Consider the following 27,937-nt stretch of genomic DNA (forward strand, 5'->3'; position numbering starts at 1 on the left):
ATTTTAATAATAAAATGGTAGGAAAATATTTTTTCGTTAAGAATTCGTTTTAAATGGTAAATCGAATATATGTTGTGATGCCACGTGTTTCGAGTTCATAACCACAAATCATAGCCACAAACCATAAATAAATTTTAGAGCCTAGCAGTTTTGATAAACGCGCTTTTATAAGTGAAAGAAAAATTTGAATTTTCTTTATTTGTATTTTTTTTATTTTTAATCATCAAATTATGTTTAAATATTACAGAATATTAATATGAATGCTCCTGAAATACACTTCCAGTTGGCGCCAGTGGTGTGGAAATAAAATATATATGCAAAAATTGGTTAACTGATAATTAAATTCTAAAAACGTTAAAATAGTATAATTTGCGGATTTGTGGATTTTATTGGCACAAGAGCCATGATTTTGGCTATGCTGCGCCAAACTGTATTTTTCAGAATTAAAATATAAAATATATAATTTCAATTATAAAAACAATATGAAAACTTTTGAGAGAGATGAAGAAAACTTAAATATGTGGATAAAAACCTATTGATTTCAAAAATGCAAAAATTTGAGCATGTGGCGTCTTACCAAGTAAGAAAGGTAATGGAGTGTTCGTATTTTGAAAGAAGTGCAAACGTTGAGCATTGAAATTTGGACATTCTGACAATATATGTTGGACAGACATTTGACGGTCACACTGGGAACATAGAGGTGGTTGTTCACCTAGTAACAAGTGGCGATGGGTGAATCTCGTATGTCCAATACGTAAACGGGTTAATACTGTGTCGGCCTTTCGATTAGGTAATGAAGGCCACTGTTGTACATGAGGTTTAATAGTATGTAGTTTATTGTTAGTCTCAAAGTCCCATTGAGCTTGCCATTTGGAATAAAGAAGCCTTTTAGTGTGCTTATTTAAGTCGCTTACAGGACTAGATGTGACCGCTGGAATACTTGCCAATTTAGCAGCCTTGTCTGCCTCTTCATTGCCCAGAATTCCTACATGAGAGGGTACCCAACAGAATAAAATTATAAAATCCCGAGAAGTCAGCTTGTTAAAAATATCTAGAATTTTGAAAACCAAAGGATGATTATGACGACGAAGATAAAATGATTTTAGCGATTGTAACACACCTAGAGAGTCGGTATAAATAATAAACTTTTTTTCCTTTCTCTCTGAAATTTCTTCTAATGCATATAAAACCGCAGTTATTTCTGCCGTAAAAATTGAACAAAAGGAATGAAGTGTAAAAGAAATGACTGTATCTGGTAAGACAACAGCGAAAGAGACATGATTAGATGATTTTGACCCATCGGTATAAATTGGAAGAAAGTCTTTGTATTGCTGTCTGTGTTCAAGGAAAATTTGCTGATATATAACTTCTGTTGTCTCAGATTTGTTAAAAGTGTTGAATGGGTTTAAAAGTTGCATATTAAGATTTTTCCAAGGTGGAAAGTCATTTACCAGCTGTGGAGTAACTTGTAGGTTAAGTAGGTTTTCTGAAAGGAAGTTCTGGACTCTTGTAAAAAATACTGGTGCGGACGACTTTCTAGCCTCTTGCAGTCTAACTAAGTAAGGGCGAAGTTTAAAATCATAAAATGGATGTTTTATGTATGACTGAATTCTAAAATAATACTTTAAAGTCAGCATTCGTCTTCTTACATCAAGGGAAGGTTCGTAACATTCGATATAAAGGCTTTTCACAGGGGATGTCCTAAATGCTCCGGAACAAAGTCTGAGTGCTGTGTGATGAACTGGGTCCAGTTTTTTTAAAACACTTTTACTGGCAGATCCATAAATTTCGCTGCCGTAATCCAACTTAGAGAGCACCGTGGCTTTATATATTTTAATCAGAGTCTCTATCCGCTCCCCAAGCTGTAGATGATAAGACTTTTACGATATTCAAAGATTTTTCGCATTTTTTTCTTAACGATTTTATATGAGGGAGAAAGGTTAGCTTTTTGTCAAAGAGTATACCCAAGAACCGGATCTCGTCCAAAAATGGAATTATTTCCTCATTTAATTTGATTTCTGGGTTAGAGTGTAAATTTCTTTTACGGCAAAAGTGAACACCCGCAGTTTTTGATGTAGAAATATTAAAACCATTATTATTGCACCATTGTGTGATACCATTAACTGCAATCTGCAATTGTCGTTGTATAAAATTCATATTTATCCCCGTACATGAAATGTAGAGGTCGTCAACGTATAAATGGCCCTTCACAGTAGGCGATAGTTGTCTTAAAATACTATTCATTTTTAAAATGAAAAGCGTCACACTTAAAACGCTGCCCTGAGGGACACCTTCCTCTTGGATGAAGAAGTCTGAAAATTCGGACTGCACTTTAACTTGAAATTTCCTGAGTTTCAAAAAATTCCTTATAAAAATAGGTAGGTTTCCTCTTAGTCCATGATCATGCAAATCTTTCAAAATCCCGTATCGCCAGGTCCGATCATATGCCTTTTCGATGTCGAAAAATATGGCGACTAAGTGCTTTCTTTGTAAAAAAGCGAGGCGGATGTCTGTTTCAAGGGCCAGAAGATTATCGGTGGTGCTACGACCCCTCCGAAATCCACTCTGAGATGGATGAAGAATGTTATTGTTTTCCAGGTAATAAATTAGTCTACGATTAATCATCCGCTCAAGTAATTTACAAAGGCAACAGGTTAAAGCAATGGGACGATAGTTTGATGGATTCTGAGGATCTTTTCCTGGTTTCAACAAAGGAATTATTATTGCGTTTCGCAATAAGTATAATTTGCACTTTGAAGTATAATTTGCACTTGTCATTGGCAACATGCAAGTGCAAAAAATATAATCGAAATTTGGTATATCAAGAAATGAATGAAACATCGATCACAAAGTTCTTTCTTTATAAACATGAAATAATAAAATAGAAAAGCAAAAAAAAAAAAAAAAATGGTTTTGCTAACTTAGGAGGAGCTAATTGAAGGAATTAGTGAAACTCTAGAAAAATTTATTTCATTAGTCTATTTATTTATTTGTTTTTGAATGATTATAATATTTTTTTCTTATATATTTCTTACCTAAGTAAATAAAAAAAAAATAACGACTCATTTGAACGACATTTTGGAAACAATTTTGTACGTTTATCGCTAATGTTTCTATTCCAAAATTTTACATTGTAAATATCAAGTAATTTTTTGGGGGGGTGGGGGTGGGGAGGTGCTTCGGTCATTCAATTTTTAAAATAAATATTTTTCTCGTTTTAAAGCTGTTCTTTATTTTATAAAAATTTTCAATAATATAAAAATAAAACAAATTTCAGTTGTTTGTTTTAATCTCGCATCGTTTTTACATTCTCCTTCAAAACAATATAGAGAGTTTATGTAAATCGCCTTCTCTAACAGCTCTATTGCATTTACGAAATGGATTCCCGGGAGATAAACCTTCGGATAAACTTCCAGCTAATGCGGTTACTAACTATGTTTATAGGTTTAATGGTGACATAAAGATGCTTAATTACTTGGTAACCACCTTAATGGAGGAAGACAACGATCCTATGTTTCTCGGGGGAACTACTCTGTGAAGCAAGGATCTAGAATATTACAAATGTTTTAATGGACTGAACTTAAATTTTGTTTTACGATGTCCAAAGCTCTCACAGTAAAAATAACCCAATTTTAACTGACATCGAAACACATTTTTTATGGCTGCTCAATGAGATTTTTATCATTTCACTGAATAATCAATCAATGCAATGGTAACAATGCACTTGAGTTATATGAATGTAATTTCATCAAACTATTTTAATGAAATCTTAATTTAAAATTATGTTCTCCTAAACTGTGATACTGAAACCGACAGGATGGGTCTTTCTAAAAAAATTTCTCATGCTCTGTAATAAATGTGATGGGCCGCGGAGGCCTGGGGGCAGGGTCTAAGGTTCGAGACCCGGCTACACCGAAGAACTATCCTATATCGTTATATCTCGCAAACTCCATATGTTAGAGACAATGAGTTTTCACCATGGTAATCCTACGGGACTATAGAAGACCCACCCATGGAGTCATTTACTGCACATGAGCAGATGGTTTTAGTTATATCTCGTAAATTATATATATTAGAGACAATGGATTTTCCCCATAGTAATCTTACGGGGCTAAAGAAGATTTTCCACGGAGTCAGGTACTGCGCATGCGCAGATGATTTTTGTTGTATCTCGTAAACTACATGTGTTAGAGACATGGGGTTTTCATTTAGAAGTACCTCCGGGGATCCTCTAAGCCCCCAGATCTTGGATCCATTGCGCATATGCAGTACGTATTTTGATTAATATTGGTCAAATCAATGTCGGATCAATATCATAGAGTTCCTATGGGTCTTGCAATGTCGATAACGTCAACTTCCGATCAGACCAGAAGTTGTTATATCTCGGCTTCTATGCAACATAGAGACGAGTGCGAGCCGTCTAAACACTTGTCCCGATGATTAGAGTCGAATGACATTTTTACCGAAACTCGGGTCTCGAAATTTAAAAAGTCGAGTTACATTGCATTTGTTCGTATCGTTGGATTGTACTCGCCGAAATGCACGTCACGATACGAGTTTCACGTTGTTACTCCGAGCGATTCGCGAGCTATGGGCTCTCAAAGTTGTAAAAATGGGATTTTTCGAGTGAGGTTTTTGACCTCATTTTTGCGAAAACTCTCTTTACGACTGGCATCGATACACTCTACTCGATGTCCACTATCGAAAGATACCACATTTACGTCTATGCGACGTAAATGTGGTATCTTTCGATATTAGAAGCCTTTATTAGAAGCGTCATTAGAAGCCGAGTAACGAAAATGAGAACGGGAATAGCACATGATGTTGTTTTGGTTAGGGGGGGGGGGTGAAGCTCAAAATTGCGAAATCATAAATGGGGCGTCCTAAGTTTTCTCCCGATGAAGCCTTGCAAAGAAGAAAAGAAAGGAAACAAAATCTTCAAAGACAAAACATTCAATCAACAAAAACGAATGATGAAAATTTAAAATTAAAAGCCGATCGAATTAAACATGAACATAAAATAGCTTTACAACTAGAACGAAGAAAGCGTTAACATATGCCTTGTGTTGCAGATTCTCAATCTCAACACTCAACTTCGAACACAGAACGTGTCCATTTGGATTCTGAATCACAACCGTCAACGCAAAACGTCTCCGTTTCGATTCTGAGTTTCAAATATCACTTTCTAGCTCTAAGGAATTCGTCGAAAAAAATGTTCTCACATGATAACTTGAAATTTGCGATAGCATATTTCATTTTTTTTTCAGCCCAAGTTACTAGTACTCGAAAATCGAATTTGTGTTTTAGACTCGTCTTTTCCAACCGGTTGAAAACAAAATTCAACACTCAACTGATTAACAACTAAAATTAAAAATTTCCTATTGATTTGTAATATGAAAGAAATTAAAAGCAAGAATTTTCTCACTGACTTGTTTATCTATTAAAATCTTATTAATGTTTCAATTTAGCAATAAAAGATTTCACACACTATCCATTTTTAATTAAGTCAAAATTCTTGATTTACATATTATCTCAAATCAAAACACCACCATCTGCTTAGCACACATAATTTTACAAACAACCTGCTTATTAACAAACAGGTGGGTCTCCTATTACCATTGAACCGAGTCTGAAATAGTTCAAGATGTAGTATCCTGTTACATAACACGCTAATTGCTCTCGAAACAGTTAATTTCTAAACGTAATTTCGATTGACTTTGAACTCGATAACAAATTAACTCGCATTTCAAACATCCGTTTCGTGAAACTCGGTGCTCTCACGGAACGCTCATTTCAACATACACTCGACGCTGTTTACAAAATGGATTACGTTTGCTGGCCAAACGATTTGTTAACTGATTTCAAAACAATTAATGTGTTTTGAATCTCGGAGTTAAAATCGTTGCTGTATTTTCATGTCTTCGAAATGATATGTTCCGGTTTCTATACAAGAAAGAAAGTACTTTCTTTTATAACAAATTATCATGAAACGTACGTAAAATGTGAAAAAATATTCGACGGTTATTTTTTTGCTTTACGTTGTAGCTTTGACCATACAAAACTAGCAAAAAAAGGCCTATAAGTATTTTACTATTTAATTCGAATTAACAAACCAAAATATTTTTTTTTCTAAATGATTTAGATTAATTAAGATGGCAATAGTCGATTTTCAGATTTAAACCAGGTGGAATGGTCTCCTTAAAACTTTCTCGCACATTCTGGAATAAAAGTGTTATCTCAGACAGCAATTTGCATGGCACTTTCGTACTAAAATTTCATTTTTACTGAGTTTATCGTGTGATCCTTGGCAAGTTTTTTTGGCGATTACTCCCTGGTATGCTATTAATAGTACCTGAAAATCGCATTTGCGTTTTAGATAACTTTTTTCCTACGCATTGAAACAAAAATTTGACACATAGATACACTTGTAGTCACAAAATCGCATACCAAATTTGATATACATATGTTTCATATGTTTTTGATTATCCCTTTTACTTGTTTCTGAAACTATAGACCGACAGACTTTCAACCCTTTGTTGAATTTGGCTTAAAATTTAATAGATGTCTATTCTATAGATGTTAAATACCAAATTTCATTGGTTTAGATCTAAGCGTTTGTGAGTTATCATTGTCACAGACAGACTGACATTTTCCAAAAAATTGTTTTTCAAACTCAGTGCAGTCTAAAACTTGAGATTCTTGAGATTCGTCAAAATATCAAGTTCGAACTTTCCGTCTATTACTATATTTCGTATACAAGAAATTAGAAATAGTGGAAATTAAATTTGAAATATATGAAAAAAATTATTTCTTTGAAGTTATCGCTTTTTCAAAAATATCAACTAATACTGTTGGCGTGGAACACTAAAAAAATACTTTCAGAAATAAAAATAAAAACAAAATTTTGATTTCAAATTGCATTTTTACCAAATTTTTCTAAAATACAATTATTAGAATATCATTCTTTATATTAACTGACCCGAAAAACGCTTAACAATACTTTTAAAACAGGGTTATCTTTCCTGTACGCGAATTTGGTCTGATAAAAAATATACGGGAACTTTCCAAGGATCATGTTTTAACTACCAAAATTGAATTTTTTGTAAAAAGAATTCATTTATCATTCTTAAACTTTCATTGGGTATTTTCTTCTAAATAATATGCCTTTTATATTATTTTCAAACATCCTCTACCAGATGCAATTAAACAGAATGGAACGATCTTATACTTATTTAAAAACAAAACTATGAGCTAGAAACTGAAATAAAATTTCTATAAGATATTATACCACTTTTAAATTATTTGCGTTTATGCAAGAAATTGTAGAATATCGAGAATAATTGATCTTCTTTTTTTTATATCTCCAAAGCCGCATGAACTTACAGTAGTTCACTCTCATTCAAATATTTTAAACTTTTCCAAGGAATATTAGAAGCAATAAATATACGGAATTTTGACTAACTAAACTAATTAACTTTTTCAAACACAGCAGCTAAATGAATTTTAGCTGCTGTGTTTGAAATAGTTAATTAGTTTAGGAAACCCCGTTACGAGGTTGTTGCTGGGACTTAAGGCAGTTTACGACAGATATCTGTCAGAGATTTAAGCCGAGTGAGTGTCTCTTTGTTTTTCAGCAGCGCCAACTAAAACCAAGAGTACGACTCAGCTACTTCATGTGTCAAATTCGTTTGCACAACCTCTTTTTACAGGAGGGTACCTTTACACACTCCTTACAGCTAAAACGCAGAAGAGAAACAACCGTGCCCACGTCCGGACTCGAACGCGGGACGCCCAAAACACGGGAAAGATGCGTTACCCCTATGCCAAGACGTCATCGGCAGCGCGTAACAGGAAACCCCATTATGAGGTAAAAATAAATAAAATAAAATAAAAAAATTTAAAAAAAAACGTCAAAAGGTATCGAAAACAGATTTTAGGCCTCTAAGTTATTACGGACTATTTATGCAAGAAATTACCGATTTCAATTATTTAAATTTTAAAACCCATGTCTACTCGGCTTAATGCAAAAGATTTCGGATTCTAGACTGCTAAAAAATGAAGAAATATGAATGAAATGAAAAAAGAAAGAAAAAAAAACAATTAAGAACACAGGATTAAAAACAAGCTCGAAACTATATGCCTTTGTAAACTTAAAAAATTTAACAGTAAATCAAATCCTTAAGTGGCGAACAGAGTAAGGTCATACAATGATACGAGCGGAGGTCAGTCAATGTTGACTGGATCGGAAGGAAAAAATGAAACATTGGAAAAAAAAGCTTTAAGAGACGTAGAATATAAATATATGAAATCAAAAATATAAATAAATAGAATGACTATAAAATCATTTTTAAAAACGACTCTGAGAGGGAAAAGTTCTCAACCATCGGGATATTTTATTGATAATAGTGCCGTTTATCATGTTTCACAGACTCTACAGACAGCTTATTTATCTCTATTTAACAGCCTTTGGTGCCGGGAATACTGATTGTATTTAATTTCGATGTAATATCTTATGCATAACTTAATGTCCATGATTTTCTCAAAAAAAAAAATATATATACTGTGTGAGAGATATAAGTGACGTTTTACTGTATCTTAATCCGGATACAACTTCTTCTTAATTATTAGTAAAAACAGAGAGTAAATTTTTAATTTATGGTTTTGTTTTTATCTGCCGATCAAGTTATATTTTAACTCTCCTATTTTAAGAAATCAATGTTTCATTTAGTAATTTTATTATCCTATATATCGGCACTTTTAACTTTATGTTTAAAACTTAAAAAGAGCCATCGAACATTTTTAAGCCTAAATAACTTATAAAACTATGGTTTATTGCGATCATCCTTTGTTATAAACTAGACAGTAAAATAAACAGAATTGATCTATTCTTCTTACACCCTAACCGGAATCTGAGCATAACTTAATATCCCAGCCTATTCTGTTTGATTTGTACTCGGAAGCATTTACTCGTAACTATTCTGCGGCCGGCAAATTCTCCAGATTTATCCCCCCAACAATGGCATTCGGCATATTCCGCCGAGGCCAATACATTTACAGAAATCCAAGCAACGCTTTCCCGGTTGACATTTATTAAAATGGATCAGAACGACTGAGTGTCGGCCGTCAGGAGAGACAAATGTTTCCAGACTGCTAGTACTATCTCCGAACCCTAAGCGAGCTGTGTAGGAACATAATGTGATATTTATGGCATCATGCGCTTGAGAATTTGGTTTTTGCCGTCTGAGTCCCTTAAGTAATGCAGCTCACGATCTTGGGGAAGTTTTTAGGTGAAAATAAAATTGCGAAAGTGTACTTACTATCCAGACAGACGTAAAAATGTATTGCAATGGTGTATTCCTAAAATATGGTCTGGTACATTAAAAATATTTTTTGTTTTTATTTTCTCGTCTGTATGAGGGGAAAGTGTGTAGTGGTCAAAAGATACAATCTTGGGATTTAATTAATCTATAAATTTCAGGCATCTCTGAATCTGAAAAATTAATTTTTGGAAATATACCAATAATAAGTTTGCGAACATGATACCGCACAGCATAAGAAATTTGGTGCTCTGTTTTAGTACCAAAACTGTTAATTTCCATTGAATTCTGAACGAAATCAATAAAAGCTTGAATTGTCTGTCCTTTTACATATGATAAATACATAAAAATACTAGATGGTGTAAATTTGGTATGTTTTTACCTTCATAATTGTATGCGTTGAATTTTGAACCGACATTCGTAAGTGAATTGGCAATCTATTTATCGGTTGAGTACAAACATAATGATTCAGTATAACAAGTAAGATAAATGAAATATAGGATATGGTCTTGACTCTAAAATTGTAACAATATGTAGATAGAGTGATTATCGCAGAGGCCAAAATTATATATTGGACTGGAGTCATTGTGCTATGGTATTAATGCTCTGTATTATGTATCTATCAATAAAAATCGGTAAGACTTAAGATTAGTGTCTGATTTCTCGCCAAGAAAAGAAAACCGTGCCAAACTTCCAGAAATGCCAAATATCTCCCCAAAGTTCGACATCTTAGTTGATTACAGCAGCACGGTTGCAATTAAAGATTGTCAGGATTACATTTGGCGAAGAATATGTCACAAAAAACCCCAAACTTTGATTAGCGGTTATTAACTTTAAGTTGGGTCAGAAAATTGAAGAGAGAATATGTCAATTTGTAATAAGAAACAATTAAAAAAAACCATTCTTATTCCATAAATGGTTCTTTTTTAATTTTTCTGAAGGATAAAATTCTTTAAGTATGCCACTGTGGTTAGACTTAACATTAATCTTTTATTATTATTATTATTATGTAGCAACAGCTGTTCAGTGTTTAAATTGTCCTGTTTGGTACCTCTTTTGTAGAAAAATCGTGGATGTATTCACTTTGCAAGGAAATCAAACATTATGACCAAATTTCTCATGAATTTTGAGTATCAGTTCCATGCCCTTTTCCCGCGCTCGCACATGATGTATAGAACTTATAATTTTGATCCAAGCGCGTCAAAATTAAAAGACTTTTTAACAATGACACAATACTCGAACTTCACTTCACTCCAGTCTCTCTATATAAATATGATCTCCACTACAAATTGGCTAAAGGAAAATAATTAATAAAAATGAAACTTTAATATTTCGGTACTTTCCCGCTTGGCAAGACATCACATTTACGCGCCATGTTGTTCATGTTATTTGAATATTATTCATATTACGTCGCTATAGCGTCATCAGTTTTTAGTTAAAGTGCAGTGATTCGTGAGATTAGGTGGTTCATTTTTATTTTCTCTGATACAAAGTATAATAATAATATTGGGATAACAGTTTTTTCGTTATATCTCTCACTGTTTATATTCAAGTTCAAGAGAAAGTATAGTAATCAACAAAAAATTTGAACTCTAGAATCTTTGACGAATCTCCACATTTAGACCGCCCTCCCCTGAGTTAGAAAAATACATTTTTAGAAAATGTCTATCTGTCTGGGACAAAGATAAATCAAAAATTCTTTGAGCTAGACTGATGAAATTTGGTATATAGTCCTTATATCTAATTTTTTACCGTTCAGAGAAAGTCTGTCTGGGCGGTTCTCCGAAAATAAAATAACCGATAATTGCAAAACTCAGAGCTCTTGATAGATAAAATTAAGTATGCAGAATTAACATCTATAATCTAGACACTTATCGAATTTTGAGTCAAATTCAATGAGGGTTTGAATGTCTGGTTGTCTCGACTTTAGAAACATATAAACGCAATTAACTGAAAAACGCACTGACTTAAGCATATGAAATTTGTTATGGGATTTTTTTTTTTAACTTCAAGTATAGTTTTAGGTGAAACTTTTGTTTCAATCGCGTAGGAAAAACGCATCTAAGACAAATTCGATTTTTGGATGCTATTAACCGCTCGCCAGGAATTAATAGCCAAATAACTCGCCAAGGAGGACACGATAGATTTAGTAAAAATGGCAAATTCAAGCTATAAGTTAATATTTCATAACTATTGTAAGGGAATGCTAAGTAAGACACTCTCGGGGTAACATCTTTATTGCAAGAAAGTTTTGTGTAAATTACTCCTACTAGTTTATTTAGTTATTACTTATATTACATTTTTGCATTCTCGCTGATAACATAATGCTTCACAGTAATTAGAGTTCAAATTTTTGCTTCGAATCAGGAGTACAAGCCAAACTTTGGTGACAGTATCTGTTTAATGCATTTCACTATATTATCTTGCTTTGTTATCGCCAATATTTGACAATAATGTAATGTTTGAACAATTGGCGTCAATATTTTAATTTGGAGACGACTAGTGCCTACAATCAGTATATTAATTTATTTCTACAATTAAATCAGCTTAAGAATCTTCTCTTATAGTTACTAAATATGGCATGTTTGTTTTCAATTCTAAAATAAAATAAAGAAAATTGAACATACTTCTAGGCTTAATTTATTGATTGATTTCATGTCAATTCGATAGACATAATTTCTATCTGAAGATCACATATGAGACTTCATTTGTTCTGCTTGCTTAGCATTTGAATGATCGCGTTCACTTCCACTCTAACAGATGGACCGACAGTGAATCTATAGACAGATTTTATTCATAATTTTATTTTCATCTACAGATTTACTAATGAAACTATAGCCGTTGCTACAACCCAAAACATTATTTTCCTCTTTTAAAGAATAGCTTTTCAAAAAAAAAAACTTTTTAAAACATTATTATTCTAAAAACATTATTGTTTTTCCAACATTATTGTTTTAAAAACATTTTTATTCCAAAAATATTCTTTTTCGTAATGTTGCCATTCGTTGTCTACATAAAGTAATCAAAATAAATGATTTGCAGGGGTTGCAAAACCATAAGCCAAATTTCCTTCATATAGCTCCTAGAGTTTTAAAGATAATTCTTCCAAATGCACACAAACCAGAAGGACGGAGAGACATACTTCACTTATTTATATATACTCCAGAAGTTAGAGGAGATTAAAAAATAAGAATTGGCGAATTTTTTTTTCCCTTACTTGCACCCAATTCCGAATCTTGATCATTTAATTGCATCGTCTAAATACTTCAGTGTTTGATTTTTCGATGTCTGGTATCAAACTTTCTACAAATGTACCAGTAAAAAAACATTCGACTCAAAAAAGAAGAAAAAAAGCATGCATTAAACATTTTCAACAGTCCACAGAAAAAAGTCTCCATCAAGTTTTAGTCCGAGTTTACATGGAACAAATAGCTCAAGTTTTAATTAATCCTGATTTCCGTTACAGATTAGAGGTACCTAGTTGAACACATTTTTTTTTTCATTATAGAGTGTTTGCTACAGGAACAATTTCGAACACAGAACTTCAGCAAATAATCAGCTTAGAATTTTGCCCAGTGTATTTCGAATGCACCGAGAACAGATTCCGCTCTGTTTTTCGTCTTTCAAATATAGATTTTTGGAAGGAAAGGCAGTTTCATGTAAATATTTGATTCGTGAGACTTGAAGAAAAATATTAAAAAAGAGTTAAAAATTATTTCAGTGTACGTTAGAAACAAATACAAAAGATATTGAAAATTTCAAATTGTATTTTTCTCAGTAAATATTAAATATTGCAAATAATTAATAAGGCTTACGTTTGTTTGAATAGATTTAAAATGAAATAACTTTTATTCTTTCCTTAAATATTTTCTTGACATTCTTATTAGTTCTTTTTATATATTTAGAATTTTGTTTTAACATGGTTTAAACAAGCAGCTCAGCAACATCTGCAGGCTGGCCTAGTATTTGTAATTTATAGCACGCATGATATTTCAAAACCCTTTATATGGCAGCTCATTTGACCTAGATGCATTAATTAGACACACAGTTATTTCTTAGGTAATAAATCTCCCTTTAGGGGGGACATACACGATTACAGGATCCCTACATACAGGATTTACCAGATGTTGCTCCTACAGACTACTATTTATTTCGTTTCATGGCATTCATTCCCTCTCTGTAGAGATATTCTATTTCCAAGCAGATATCAAAAATTGGTTTGAAAACTGGATTGCAGTTTATCAACTAGAAATTTTTTCTTGGAGGAATTGCCCGAATGTAAAGGAAAATGTTACAATTTCTAAGGGGGAATATTTTGAATAAATAGCTTTTTAATTTTTATGACAAACAAGCAGGTTTTTTTAAAATTTAATTAAGCATGGTGTCACTTATACACACCCAAAAATTAGGGTAGCTTTATTTTTCAGATACTGTATTTACGCGAGTTCGCAAATTGTACAGACTAAGTCTATGGCAAAGGATACCGACGTGCTCTGATTGGTTTAGGCCTTGGCATCTTTTTGGCGATGTTTTGCCAAAAATATGCCATACCGAAATATATTTTTATAAAAATAAATAAAATATGTGAATTTACCCCCCTCCCCCTATTTTTTTACAGTTTACATGTAACATTAACCTGGAACACAAATACAACAGAAAAGATTTAAAAAGAAAAGAAACCTAAATTCAGGAAATATAAAAATTACAATTTATTTAAAAAAAATTTTATGTGTGTTTCTTAATATTATTTTGATATAACTAAAAAAATTAGCTACGAAATCACATATTACGTCAAAGCTTACATATTTATACGTTTTGGGCATTAAGTAATCATTTCCCCATATGTAGTTGATGGGAAAGTAACAAGCGTTCAGCAACAAGTTGCAATGACTGCATAAATTATCTAATTAAGGCACGAAAATCGTAGAAAAATAAGAATCATTTAATTGCTGCATCATATGTTGAGTAATTACTTTCATATAGTTTTTATACTTCTGTGCATAAACAACATTAGTTACTTGTATTACTAGTATTATTAGTAATATTTATTATTATTATTATTAATTAGTATTAGTAGTATTACTAGTAATATTTAGAGAAAACAATTACATTAATAAAAATTAGATCGTGTTGATATTCACTCATATCTTTCATAAAACTAATGAAAGGTACAAGGTTTGAGCCAAATAAGCGAAAACTACACTATTATGAGTGCAAAACATTGCCAAAAAGATGCCAAGGCTTAAACCAATCAGAGCACGTCGGTATCCTTTGCCATAGACTTAGTCTGTACAATTTGCGAACTCGCTGTATTTACGAATAAAACGTTATTTGTAAGTAATGTATATAGTAAATTACGTGTTATTTACAGATACACTGAATTAATGACCACTTCTCGTCTGAAGGTAATTAATTAGCATCTGGCGCAGCCAGTATACGTCACTCTCATTGAGATCAATAGTGCAGCTTTTATTTTTTTTTTATCCTTGGCTTACTTTCGGACTTTGTTAATTATGCTATATCTGCAGATAAAATGTGAATTGCAGGTTGAGAAAAAAATAATTTTTTCCAAATTTTAATAATTTTAAAAGATATACTTCTCAATATTATATATACATATTTCTCGCCATTATGCTTAAATACAGTTTCAAATCTTTCTATAATTATTTCATTGTCTTAAGCCCAGCATGCACTTTTTAAAACTTGAAATCCGGAAACGTTTCCTGTTTTTATAATAATGGTATTTTTATACATTTTATAACTATTGAATTATAGGTATTTATTACTTATAGATACTGCTAACTTTTCTTCTACTTGATAAATGAACCCCCTCAAAGCAAATTTTAGATTTTTTTAAAATTTAGAACATTTTTAATCATGTTTGAAGGGAAGGAAATTTTTATATAAACCTGAAAATTAGATATGTTTTAGAAAAAAAAAAGCATAATTGAATAAAATATTAATATTAAAAGATAATTTAAAATGATTAATCAAAATTCAAATTTTTGAACAGTTTAAATTTACTTTGATTTGAAGCAAAAAAAAAAAAATTGTTTGAGGAGAAGTGGAAGCTATGATCGGTCTTCGACTTTCAAGACATGAAGTAAGAATTTAGACATCTAAGATTAAAACGTTGTGAAGAATTATGTAGTTCCTTCATTTGATGCTTTTATTTGTTAAAAATCTTAAGGCAGTTAATTTTAAATTTTTTAAAAAACATTGTCGTTGTCAATTAAGTTATTTAAATATGACGTTGGAGTTTCAATAAGTACATAGATTTGTTTAAAATAACGAAAAGGCACCTTTTGGATTTGTAGAACTCATCAGGTTTGGAAATTTGGAATTTATTGCCAACTTGCCAAGGAGCGAAATTTTATCACAAAAAGATTCATATTGCTTTTAGCAAATCAAATAAATTAAACTCGAAACTAGTACACAAAACCAGATTAAATATAAATCATACATGTACATAATCAATCTCCGATAGAACATAAGGATACCTTAAAAGACATATTAATATTTAAAGCTTTTTTTAAAAAATAACGTTTCATTTCGTAGATAAATTTCAGTTTCAATTAATTTTTTTAGATATTTTTAATTCAAAATGTAATTTATAAAATGCAACAATTTTTATTTTAAACGCTAACAAATTGTAAAGGCAGTTAATAAAAATTAAGAAAATATTTATGGTTTAGTTTAAGCTTACATATTTCATTTCAATATTATTATACTTATTAATACTTGCTCAAATGAAACAATTTTTGGAGGGGGGGGAATCTAAAGACATCATATGCATCATCCAAAAAAGTTTATATTAATACAGTTAATATTTTATTCATATCTCATTAACACAGTTGGATAAGCAGCTCTTTTAAACTAAAAACAAACTTATTGATATGAAATGATTCATTTATTTCATAATTTTGTTAATGGAAAAATTCAAAAAGATTCTGGTAAAATTATAATTTTGTATTTATTATTTTCTTAAAAGGGAATTTTTTGCTTTACAAAACCGTATTTAGAATCTCTTATTCATCAGTGTTATTAAAAATAGAAAAGAACATCTTTTTATGCTTCACCCATCTTATGCTATTGAAAAATATCACTAAAATAAATAGAATGGCACACCGCATTCCAGAGTAAATATCACGTTTGTGTAATTCCAAATGAAATGTCAGAAAGGAAAAAGGAAATTCTTTGTTTTTCCTCGAATTCCAGATAACAAGTTCACATTCTTCTTTGTATGCCTTATTTAAGCTCGCCAGATAAAAAATGGTATTATGTAACTTACACGCAAAAGAAAAATTTAATTAAAAGCCATTTTTTAAGTTAAAATAAATGTCCAAAGGCAACTGAAAAATGACTTACACGCTTGTTTGTTTGATATATTTCGATTTTATTTAATGCATAAAAGCTATACATTAAAAACAATTTTTTTGCTGGTTTACAATTTATTTCAACTCAAAACATTCGACAAAATCAGATACTTAGCTTAATATTTAATCAATTAATTAAAAGGATTATTTACTGTGAAATTATGAGGAATGTAATAATATTTTTTCGTCTTCAAGTTTTTACTTCGTTTTTTAGTAGCTGAATGAAAATATAATCAAAATATTAAGATGTATTATCAAAAATATTTTCTCTATCTTTTAAGGTCATTTGCTTATCAATAAAAAATGTTTACTTCATTTATTAAAGGAATAACAAAAGTAAATCTTATTTTTAGTAGTGTTTCAAGAAAAAATTTTGTAATTCATTTCATTTTTCATAATTCATGATTTATTTTAGTAATATTTTTAATGATTCATTATTTAAATAAAATAACATCATGGAGGAATTACGAAATATTTATTGGGTTTTGAAAAAAGATATAACTTTAAATTTACAAATTATACATTTCGATGGTATTTAGGGGAAAGAAGTGGTAGATATTAAATTTTTCTTTTTTAAACTTTTGTTCTTCAAATATTTTTTTCTTTGATTTTTTTAAAATCTACTCAATTACAAATTGCTTCTAACCATTTTAAATACAAACTCCCGAAATCTAAATAAACAGCACAAAAAAAAACGAATAAAGAACATTAAAATTCATTTCGATTATTAATTATTAATTAAAATCAAAAGTCGTCTTAAAAAATTCTTAGTAACCATACAATCATTTTGCCAGTTACAGTTATACCGTAATGAAATAATTCATAACTGTTTAAAAATGTCCCGATTTTTTTTATTAATAGTAGTAGTAATACTGAAAGAATTCTGCAGACGATTTTAATCACTTAAGTAATTCTGCAGACGACTTAAACCACTTATTTAAAAACCCATTTTCTTACAATAAAACTAACAAACAATAAGGAATAATGATGTAATAGAAACCATAAATCTTACCTCACTTATTATATAATGTAAGTATTCGATTACTTCATAGGAAAAATTCTAACAAGCAGTAAATATCCTTTAGTACACCTTCACTTGTCAACCTTCAAAAGCACTGAAGTGAAAAAACCCGAGGCACGAAAATCGTCTGCGCACACAGTTTTGATTATTTTCATTCGAGCACCTGGATGAAGTCTAACATGATGTTTCCATTCTTAATCAAAAGTAACATAAGAATAGGTTATGTTTATTCTGTCAGCGATCGGTGGGTTTTCTGACACAAAACACATGCTGCAGAAAATGAGTGCCAGATATTGCATAAGAAAACTAAACCGACGAAGTTTCACGGATTTGTACCAGGTAGTGACAGCCAAGTTCGAGTTTTTTTATTTTACGGTTCATCAAACTAAGTTGTAATTTGAAGGTTAAGGTTACTTTGAATTTATTTATATTCAACAAGTGAGAAGCTGGTAATCAGATTTGTCTTAATATAAGGTCACGTGATTGATTTTATTTGTCGACATATATATGCACTAATAAAAGGAAGAATGCTGTGTATGTAGTATATGTTGTCATTCTACAGATCAAACCGTTTGACTTAGAGTCATCGAATTTGGAATATACGAATTGGAATTTCGAATTGGCTAACTGCTTGACTTGGAGTCGTCAAATTTGGCCTATATATAATTTGGAGGGTAAAAATGTGCATCTTAGAACATTTTTTTAAATTTTAATTTGAATATTAACAAAAAATTAAGATGTTTAATTTCGGATGTTTAATTTAATAATTTCAGAAAATATTTTTACAAAAAAAAAGTCATTTTTACATCATTTTAAAATTATAAAAATTTCATTTTTATCAATATCAGTTTCGTAGTCTTGCAATTTTAAATAAATTTTGGAATTTTTTTGGTTATCAAAAATAATTTTCTTTGTTGCAGTGAAATTCAAATACATTTTTTATTGCTTCATGAACAATTTAATCACACACTTTTCTTCCCATGTTGAAATCAAAAGATGAATTCTGTTTATTATCCGGTTACTTTACTTCAAAAATTAGTGAAGTTAGAGAAACCAAGAAAATACATGTATTCAAAAGATAGATGACCTGGATAGTTATACTTTTAACATTATTTCTATTTCATGGTACATGACTTTATTAGAAGGATTCATGTGTACGATATACAGAATAAATACAGAGAATTAAAGTCATATTACTTTGTCAATGACAATTCAATACTTTCTGTTATAAATTTGAGAGAGCCTTGACTAAGTTAGGCAAAAGAAATTCAACTGAAATAAAACTTTATCAATGTTCGCGACAAACCCATTGGTCCCTAAAATCAGCTAGCAGAAAATGAAGATGAACTTTTGTTATAGATCTAAGAGTTTCTATTATTTGTTAGCTGAAAATATGAATTCAAGCTGCTCCAAAAATAATTCAGACCAAAAGAAAATATATATTTATATCAAGGATATTTCAATATTCAGTTTTTAACTCTCAAATTTCCATAAGATGCCACTTTTTCTTCTTAACATATTTATAGTAAAGACGTAGTTATTTTGAAAATTTGCAACTCCTTTATTTTTTAATGAGGTAAAAGTATAAGGACAAGAATTCAATTGAAAGATGCAATATCATTTTACTCCTTTTTAATAACACTTTATCATGAATAACTTTCACATATATATGAAAAGGTTTCATGCAATTCTGCATTCAGTTAGAAATGGTCACTGGAGGTAATCAAAAAATAAACATTTCGAAGGAAAAAAAAAATCTAATAAAAAATGTTCATAAATAACCAAAAAAAAATTATACCTTTCTCAATAATTTTGGAACTACATCACTAAAAAAACACTAAAGAAATCAAGCATATAAGAAGGAAATGTTTCCATTGGTGGAGGGAAATAATGTGCTGAAAACAATTTTCTCAACAAATTCCGTTACACTTGCAACAACAAAGGAAAAAGGTAAAAAGAAAAATCATCCGCTGCAGAAATTGACATTCGATTCCTTTAATAAAGAAAACAATCTTACAATAAAATGAAATAAAAATATTTTGTCACGTATATTACAGGACGATATTTTTACTAAACAAGAAACTGAAGGCAAAAAAGAAAAGAAGAGAAAGCGAAACATGAGCATATCTTGTTTTCCCAGGCAGACATATAGCTAACGACAAAGCGTGTAGAGAAAAAAAGAAAGTAAAAAAAAGGGGGAAGAAAAGAAAAAAAAGAAAAAAAAAAAAAGAAAGAAAGGAACGAAACTTCAATGTCACTTTCCTTTTATTGCAAGTTGGGCTTATTAGTTTATATTCCAATCAAGCCGGTACCGTAGAAACTCTGTTCGAGGTTTTTGAGATATTGTAAATGCCCTTCGGTAAAGTCCAGCCTCAAAACTGGCATCTGAATTCTCTTTTCTTTTTCACTTTCCTGTTTCGTTCTTTACACTACTCTTCAGATACTCTTTCCTAAATTCCATTTATTTCCCCTTTTTACTCCGTCCATCGAAACCTTTTCTGGCCGAAACTTTGATGGATCTTTAAGGAACTACTTGTTTGGAATCTTTCCTCTCTTTATAGTAATTTTTTTTTCAAATTATATCTCTCTAAAAGTCTTCTCAGATATTTTTTTTTGATGCAAGGGATTACTTTTTTATCCAGAGAAAATATTTGCTTTTAATTATTTCGCGTCTGCTGCATCAATTGTAAACTTTGTTATATGGATATATTCCATTTTGAGACGATATTTCATTAACTATCAGCATCTGTAGCCAATAAGAATAGATCAAGCAAGAATAATATTTTAAAAATTCTTTTTAAATTAATGTGGTTTAAATTCTAAACGGATTTTAAATTCACATCATCAGGCTCTATATATAATACTGAATGTGCATTTATTTGCTTATTGTTGGTTTAAACTTTATAAAATTTCTAATTCTTGACGAATGGAAACAAAATTCTGTTATATTTTCCTTCGCACCTTATAAGATTAACTGTTATTAAAAAAAATTTAGAAAATTGTTGATTTTTTTTCAGCCATAAATTCAAAGCATATACTTAGACAAAAATTATTAGAATTTAAAGTCTCAACGTTTAAAAAATTAGCATTTCGGTAACATCTGTTGCGTTATAATACAATTTTTTCATGAAAATTGAACTTAATTCGTATTATTTCTATTGTTTTGTCGAAATTTTAAGGTTATTTAATTGTTTAATCATATATATATCATTCGCTCGTTTATATTAATGTTAAAGCTAAGATGAAGAAGATTTTAAACATTTTCATTTTTACTTTTATTAAGTTAAATAAAAACAAAATAAATTAATAATAATTAAATTTGCCTTATAATTTAACATTTTTAAGATTTTAATGCAACTATTTGACATATCACATAAATTTGACAAATCACATGTTTTTTTCTTTCTATTTTATTTTGTTGAATAAAGTTTTATCTGACATAGTAATTTTATCAGGTTTATATATTTGATTGCACCAACTTCAAAGCCTTACTTTTTAAAATATATCAACAGACATTTCCTCTTAGTTTTTCATTTTCTAACTACAGAAGGTTTTTGTCTTTCTTTAATCTCGTGATATCTAGAATTCATGATTTTTTTATTTCTGTTAAACAATCTTGCTTTTTTATTAGATTTGGAATTCTTCAACGCACTCCTTGCCGTCTATTCCTTGAAAATTATATTACTGCGTATTGTCTGAATTTGTAACATTGGAATTCTATTTTTAGTTGCAGCTTTTATGTGAAGATGTCTGCGTATGTTATTACATCAAATAATAAATCAAGAGGATATAATCTAATACCAAAATGTTTTTAATCTGACCTCTCTTGACATTATTAATATTCTGAAATAAATTTTAAATTCTTAGAAGGAGCAATATGAACATAGAAATTCATTATTTCTCCCAATTTCAATTAAATCTTATCAGCTCCAGGCAACCTTTTTATACATGTGCCAAATTTGGAATTTAAAATTTAGTTTATCTCAGATCTTTAAATTAGTAATTAATTAGACAAAGGGTTTGAAATTTCTTAAGGAGTTGAATATAAAATTGTACAACCTAAAAATATACGTGTTTAGCTTTTTCTTTCCTATACATAAAAATGGCAACGCTGTAGAAGCGGTGGGTACAATGGATAGTTCCACTGTTTAATAGACACAGATTGACCAGTGTGTGTGAGTTGTGACTTATAGCACTTTAGAAGCCCGCTGACAGTTATCTATCGGTGACTTAAGCCGAGTGAAGATTGATTGACCAGTAACGTTCGTATACCAATAAATTCCCATTATGGTTATTGTTTTTAAAAATTTTGGATACATTTAACGTCTTTAAAATTCCCAGATAACTGGTCAGACATAGAGTATCATGTAAAGTGTTTTCCAGGTTCTAAACAGCCATATTCTGATGTATATGGGATTTTTGCCATTACCGAATTAAAATATTTTTTATTATTGAAGTTCAGAAGTTTATTTTTAGAAAGTTTTAAAGAAAATTTCTTTCCATTTAAACAGCTGTAAATTAAAAAGATTTTTGTCTATTCTGTCCCTTGTTAGAAAAGAAAATTCGTTAACTTTCTCAAAAAGCTTCCCTAGTTTAAAAAAATGAAGTACATCCATTCACAGTTTCAATAGAAAAAATATATTTAAGGATGTTTTCGGAATATTGGATTCTTAAAATGAAAATTTAGGAGTATACTTTTGGCATTCACAATTATATCTTCTCATCTGACAGAAACTGATATAGAAATACAGATTTAAACCAATTACCTTTCGAAAAATTTTGAATTCACCATTTGAAACTAAAAATATGTGCGAATAAGTCATATTTCACAATCAGACCAACTGCAATTTACTCACATCAAATTGTCTAATTCCAACTAAACCCTGAAAATATTATTAGATTTCCTTTTTCTTCCATGACTCCACGAAAGTAATTTTTGCCTGAAAATGTTGTTTTGAATATGTTAATTCGTTCTAATATAACTTTGTTCAGTCGAAATCGATATATTTTTATTTAGACACATTAACAAAAACCATTAGATATTAGAGACTAGGAGATACATTTTTATTACAATGTCTGCATAATTTTTCTTATTTCGGAAAAAAAAGATAATTTGTCATACAAATTTTACTCATCAAATAAAACTTGCTTAAAGAATTGCATAAAAACAAACATAAAATCAAAAAATTCTGCTTCTAGCACTCACTTTCTGACTACATAACTTAACATGGCAGAAAAGAAAGTGGGAAAAAAATTGAAGTGATATTTTGCTTCGAGAGGAAAATAAGGCGTTAGAAACAGTTTTCTCTACATATTCGGTTACGGTTGTAGTCATGGTGTTATTCCATGGGGAAAAAAAATAACAGTCGTAGGAGAAATTGACATTCAATTCCCCTAATGAAGAAAATAACGGAAGAATAAAAAAGGAAATAAAAATATTTCGGCACGTATATCACAGACGATATTTTTACTGAACAAGAAACCTCGAGACAATAAAAAAGGGAAAAACGTAGAAGCGAAACTTGAACATATCTTGTTTTTTCAGGCAGACATACAACTAGAGTCGAAGCGGGTAAATAGGGGAAGAATGAAAAACAGCACAACAAAAATAAAGAAACACAAAGAAACTTCAACGTCATTTTCTTTTTATTGCAAGTTGGTCTTGTTCGTTTATGTTTCAATCAAACCTCCGGCGCCATAGAAGCGCTCTCGAGGGCTTTTGGGACATTGTAAATGCCCCTCGGTGAAGTCCAGCCTCAAAACTGGCATCTGAATTTTTCAGACAATTTTCTTTTTCTTCACTTTCCTGTTTTGTCTTTCATGTTTTGCAGCAACTTCGTCTCTTGGATTCCATTTATTTGCCATTTTTTTTATTCGATCCATCGAAATCTTTTTGGGCCATAACTTTGATGGATCTTTAAGAAACTTCTTGTTTTTAAGCCTTCCTGTCTTTTGTGAATTCTTTTTATACCGTATCTTTTTACGAAGCACTCTGATATATCTTAGTTCAAGCGATTACTTTTTAAACAAACGATCTATTTTTTTCTGTTCATTAATTATAAATTTTTATACAAGTTTTCGTTAGTTTTGATTTTCCATAAAAATATTAACTATTTGCTTGTGGGAAAGGTGATTGAGGTATTTTTAAGGAAATTGAGGTATTTTTAAATTATAAGGGATTTTAAATTTTAATCAGGGAAGTAAATCTACAGTTTGTTACGTTCTACTTCGTATTGATTGTTTCTAGATATATATTCTGTAAATTTAAAAGCTCTCTGCTGTTGTAAATCATCAAATAAAAAAAACTAGTATGTTAGTTAGCCTTCAGGGATAAAAAAATATTACTGAAGGCTGATATAGTTATTTCAAAACTATTATTAAATTCATTTTACTCGAAAAATAAAATATATAATTCATAGGTATAAAACTCTATAGAAACTTCTCATAGTAATTTGATAGGAATTTTAATTAAAATGTTTACAAAAAAATATTTTTTTATTATTGTAAAAAATATCGTTTGCATTTTGAAACATAAAATATGTTTTTTTTTTTTAGTAAATTGCTGTCAGTTTCTTTTTATGCATTGGAATACTACGAAAAATATATCTTAAAAATTAAATAAACATATCATTATCATCTTCTTTTAAAAAACTTTTTAATACCATGACACAGAAATTTTCACTTTCCGTTTTAAGAATGTCTTAGGCATTTGAATTCAAATGACTATACAAAATGTGATTATTTAAGAATTTCATTTGACACATTAATTTTCTCAATCTCTAATAATGATAAAGATGAATGTATATATGTCTGCGCTTTTGTGTTCGCTGGCGGTCTACAAGCAGAACTGTTTTATCTAATGTTGCCAAATATGAAACATATATACTTTGGAGATATTGAATAGGTGCCTCAAAGAAATTTTTTGACATTTTTTCTAGAATTTTAAGTCATGAAAAATGAAGCAAAGTTCTGGCGTTTCTTCGCGATAACTTTCGAAAATGTTGCATTACAAAAATTATCTTTTCGTTATTTTGAAGTTAAAAGTATATATATCTTTTCAATTATACCAGCATTTTGCCATATAAGTTTTTTTTATTTTCAATTAATTAAAAATATAATTTAAGCATATTTTACACGAAAGTGTTTGAAATAATTTATTTGATCGTTGAGATGTAATAAAAATCATTTTCGTTTTTGAAACTAATATTTCATCCTTGCTTATATCTTGTTGATGATTAAAGATTCGACTTATTTTTCATTGTTGAAAAATAAGTGTAAGGTATGCTTTCAATAAATCGTTCGATATTTCATTATATTAGTAATTAAGAAATGGTGAAATTTGGTGAATGAAATGGTGAATGGTTAATCAATGGTGAAATTTTTTGGAGTGCCACCATATATAAAACCGCTTCTAATTCTTATGCTCAGAACAATGAACAGTACTATAAAAGGCTTCTAAAATATTATGTTATATATCTATAAAAATATGATAGAAATATATATGTCTTTCAAAATAGTTTGCTTAAGAAGCCATTAAAACCAGATTATATAAAATATTTAAATGAAATTTTTAGCGATCAATAATTCCATCCAACCGAACTTGTCACCAAACGTAATTTGTCTGGAAAAAAGCCGAGTAGCATTAAAGATAGAATGGAATCAATTTATGATCATACGAAATACGTAAAAAATGGTTTATGTCAACTTATAATTGAAATTTTACAGTTGTAGCTTGTAATATTAAGAATAATTCTTTTTCCATTTAAAAAAAGGTGATTTTATTTTGGTTCTGTATATATATTTTTTTTAATTTTAGCTTATAATTCTAGTTCCATGTTAAATTAGGTTAGAATTAATCGAATCGAACTGAATCGATTAATCAAAGTAAATTAGATGTTTACACATTTTTATTTTTTCTTAAATTTATATTTATTTAATATCGTTTTCTATTTACATCAATATCATTTATCTCTCATCATTCTGTAAATATTAAGCTTTCTAACTTTTTTGACACTTCTTTTTGATACTTAGAACCTATCTAAAGCTTCTTATTTTATTTTAAGTGTAGCATAAATTTAATTTTGTGAAAATTATGTATAAAATTGATTTTCATTTCTCAAATTAAAAAAAGCAAATTCATGTGAAGTGAAAACTTACGTTAAATAATTCTCTAGCAACAAACATGTAATGTGTGTGTGAGTGTGTAAAAAATTGGTGGGAAAAAGATTTATTCTTAAAAGGATTCATTTTCATTGATTTCTGTAGTTCAGGATTATTAAAATAAAGCTTGAAAAACCGTGCGTCTATTTTCTCTTTACTTAACATTAGAAAGCAAAGCAATGTTGTAATTGTCCTTCTAAGATCAATGTGTAGAATGCGTTGCTGAGATTTTGCATGCGACTGCGACGTCACATTAACTAATTCCACTGAATTATACAAATTTAAAAATTTGATTTCCTAATATGTATATGTCCAATTTGTTAAAAGTTGAACTGATAAAAATAGTAACAAACGATATCCAGGACAATTAAATCAACCACACTAACTGCAAGATACTATCAAACAATTAACCTAAAAATAAAACATATGCTATAAGTAAACAATCCGCACTTTTTAAACTCTTTTTCGAAGCTGTAACATGAAATTCGATAGCACATCTTTCTCCCTAGTAGTTTCCCGTCCTCTAAGGCTAAAATGAACGCTTCTCCATCACGAACTAAGTATCACTGAGAATGGAAAGTCATTTAAAATAAACGCTCTGCAATGCAATAGCTATTTATAGTTTGAAGATGCCAGTTTACGAGCGAAAAGTATTAAAGATTTGCGTCCAAGTTTATTACGCTTTCTTTCAGCCGTTTCCATCTGAGAAAAATTATTACAATTCCCCGATCTCTTTCACCGTTTGCTCTGGGTAAATTCGACACCCTTTAAAAGTTTCTCGATTTAAATCGTTCCAATCTAAAGCAAATAGTAAAACAGGACGGATTTGTTAAAAGAAAAGAACATAGATGACGTTCTCACCAGATTTGTCATTTTCTGTAAATGCCAAACAATTTCTTATTTGGAAAACATCTTCCAGGTTTAAAAGTTTATTGTAAACAATTCTACAAAACTCTTTTGTTTAATTTTAAGATAGTTTTTTTTTTAAATCAAATGTTTTTCGAGTTATTATTTTGAATTATTAAAATAGTTTTAGAAAAGCACATTTGACAAAATGTTCGATTAAATGTTCAAAAAAATTGAGAGAGAAAAGAATGCAATTAGAATGTCGGATATAAGAATTTTAAAATTTCAGGAAAATGTGACTATTATTTAAAAAAATTCTCAAATTCAGTAAATTTTAATCAGAGATATAAAACAAATTTTCTTTAAAATGACAAATGGTTCTTCTTTTTGATAATGCACTGAATTTTTTCTGCATTATCTAAAGAACAAAAATTATCCAAAACAATATAAAGTATTAAATAAATTTTTTTCTGCACTACATTTTAAAATTCAAATGCATTGGGGCCACATTTAGGACAACTAGGACCAGATTTCATACCTGCAAATACAACTGATTTTTCCAGACACCGCAGACATCTATGCATCCACACACACAAGCATATCGTTCTATAAGTATAAATAATATTATTCTAGATGATATTAAAATCAAAACAGATCGATCAAAATGTCAAAGGTTAATACTTTCCTTGTTTCTTCTTTGTCTCTAGACAAATGATGTGCGCACAGTTGAACTCGTTTTGAGGTCAGAAATGTCATAAGAAAGAATTGGAATTAACTTATAGCAAAAGTAAACGGCAATAAGTGCAAGAACAGAAGACAATTTTCTTTCTGTTAAAGATAACATTCTAAAATGTTTTTAGTGAATAAAAAGATTTTCGCAAAATAAGAAGATTTGTAATAAAACTTTCCGTGAGTAATTTTTTTTCTCGGTTGTTTGCTGCAGCTGCTGTTATGTTCTCTTGAAATGGTACGTCAGATTTAATTTCGTTCTGCCAGACGATAGTATTAGAAGAAAAAAATAGAAATCAACGTTTTTATACTCTAGAACAAAGAAAATGCCATGAGACATCTTTTTTTTTCAAAGCTAGATTATAGCTATATATTTTAGAAATTAAAATATAGGATTAATTTCAGTAAATGATTTTTTTTAATAAATTCGTTCTCAAACAAAACTAATAATAATTTCTCAAAATTTATATTTTATTTTTATTAAAAAT

The 27,937-nt window shown here is 29.8% G+C and overlaps 1 protein-coding gene across 2 annotated transcripts in view; it reads right to left on the reverse strand.

The window, feature by feature from the left end:
• Positions 1–27,937, reverse strand: part of LOC129962736 (adenosine receptor A2a-like) — a 382,623-nt gene that overhangs the window by 204,449 nt on the left and 150,237 nt on the right. Inside the window, exon 1 of one of the 2 annotated variants that reach the window (XM_056076722.1) lies at positions 17,706–17,798. The exons of the other annotated variant lie outside the window; for it this stretch is intronic. The gene's annotated coding sequence lies outside the window, so the exon portion shown is untranslated. Of the gene's footprint in view, positions 1–17,705; positions 17,799–27,937 lie in introns of those variants that run through there. 2 annotated transcript variants of the gene reach the window in all.

The sequence above is a fragment of the Argiope bruennichi genome, chromosome 1 (assembly GCF_947563725.1).
Source record: "Argiope bruennichi chromosome 1, qqArgBrue1.1, whole genome shotgun sequence".
NCBI lineage: Eukaryota > Metazoa > Arthropoda > Arachnida > Araneae > Araneidae > Argiope > Argiope bruennichi.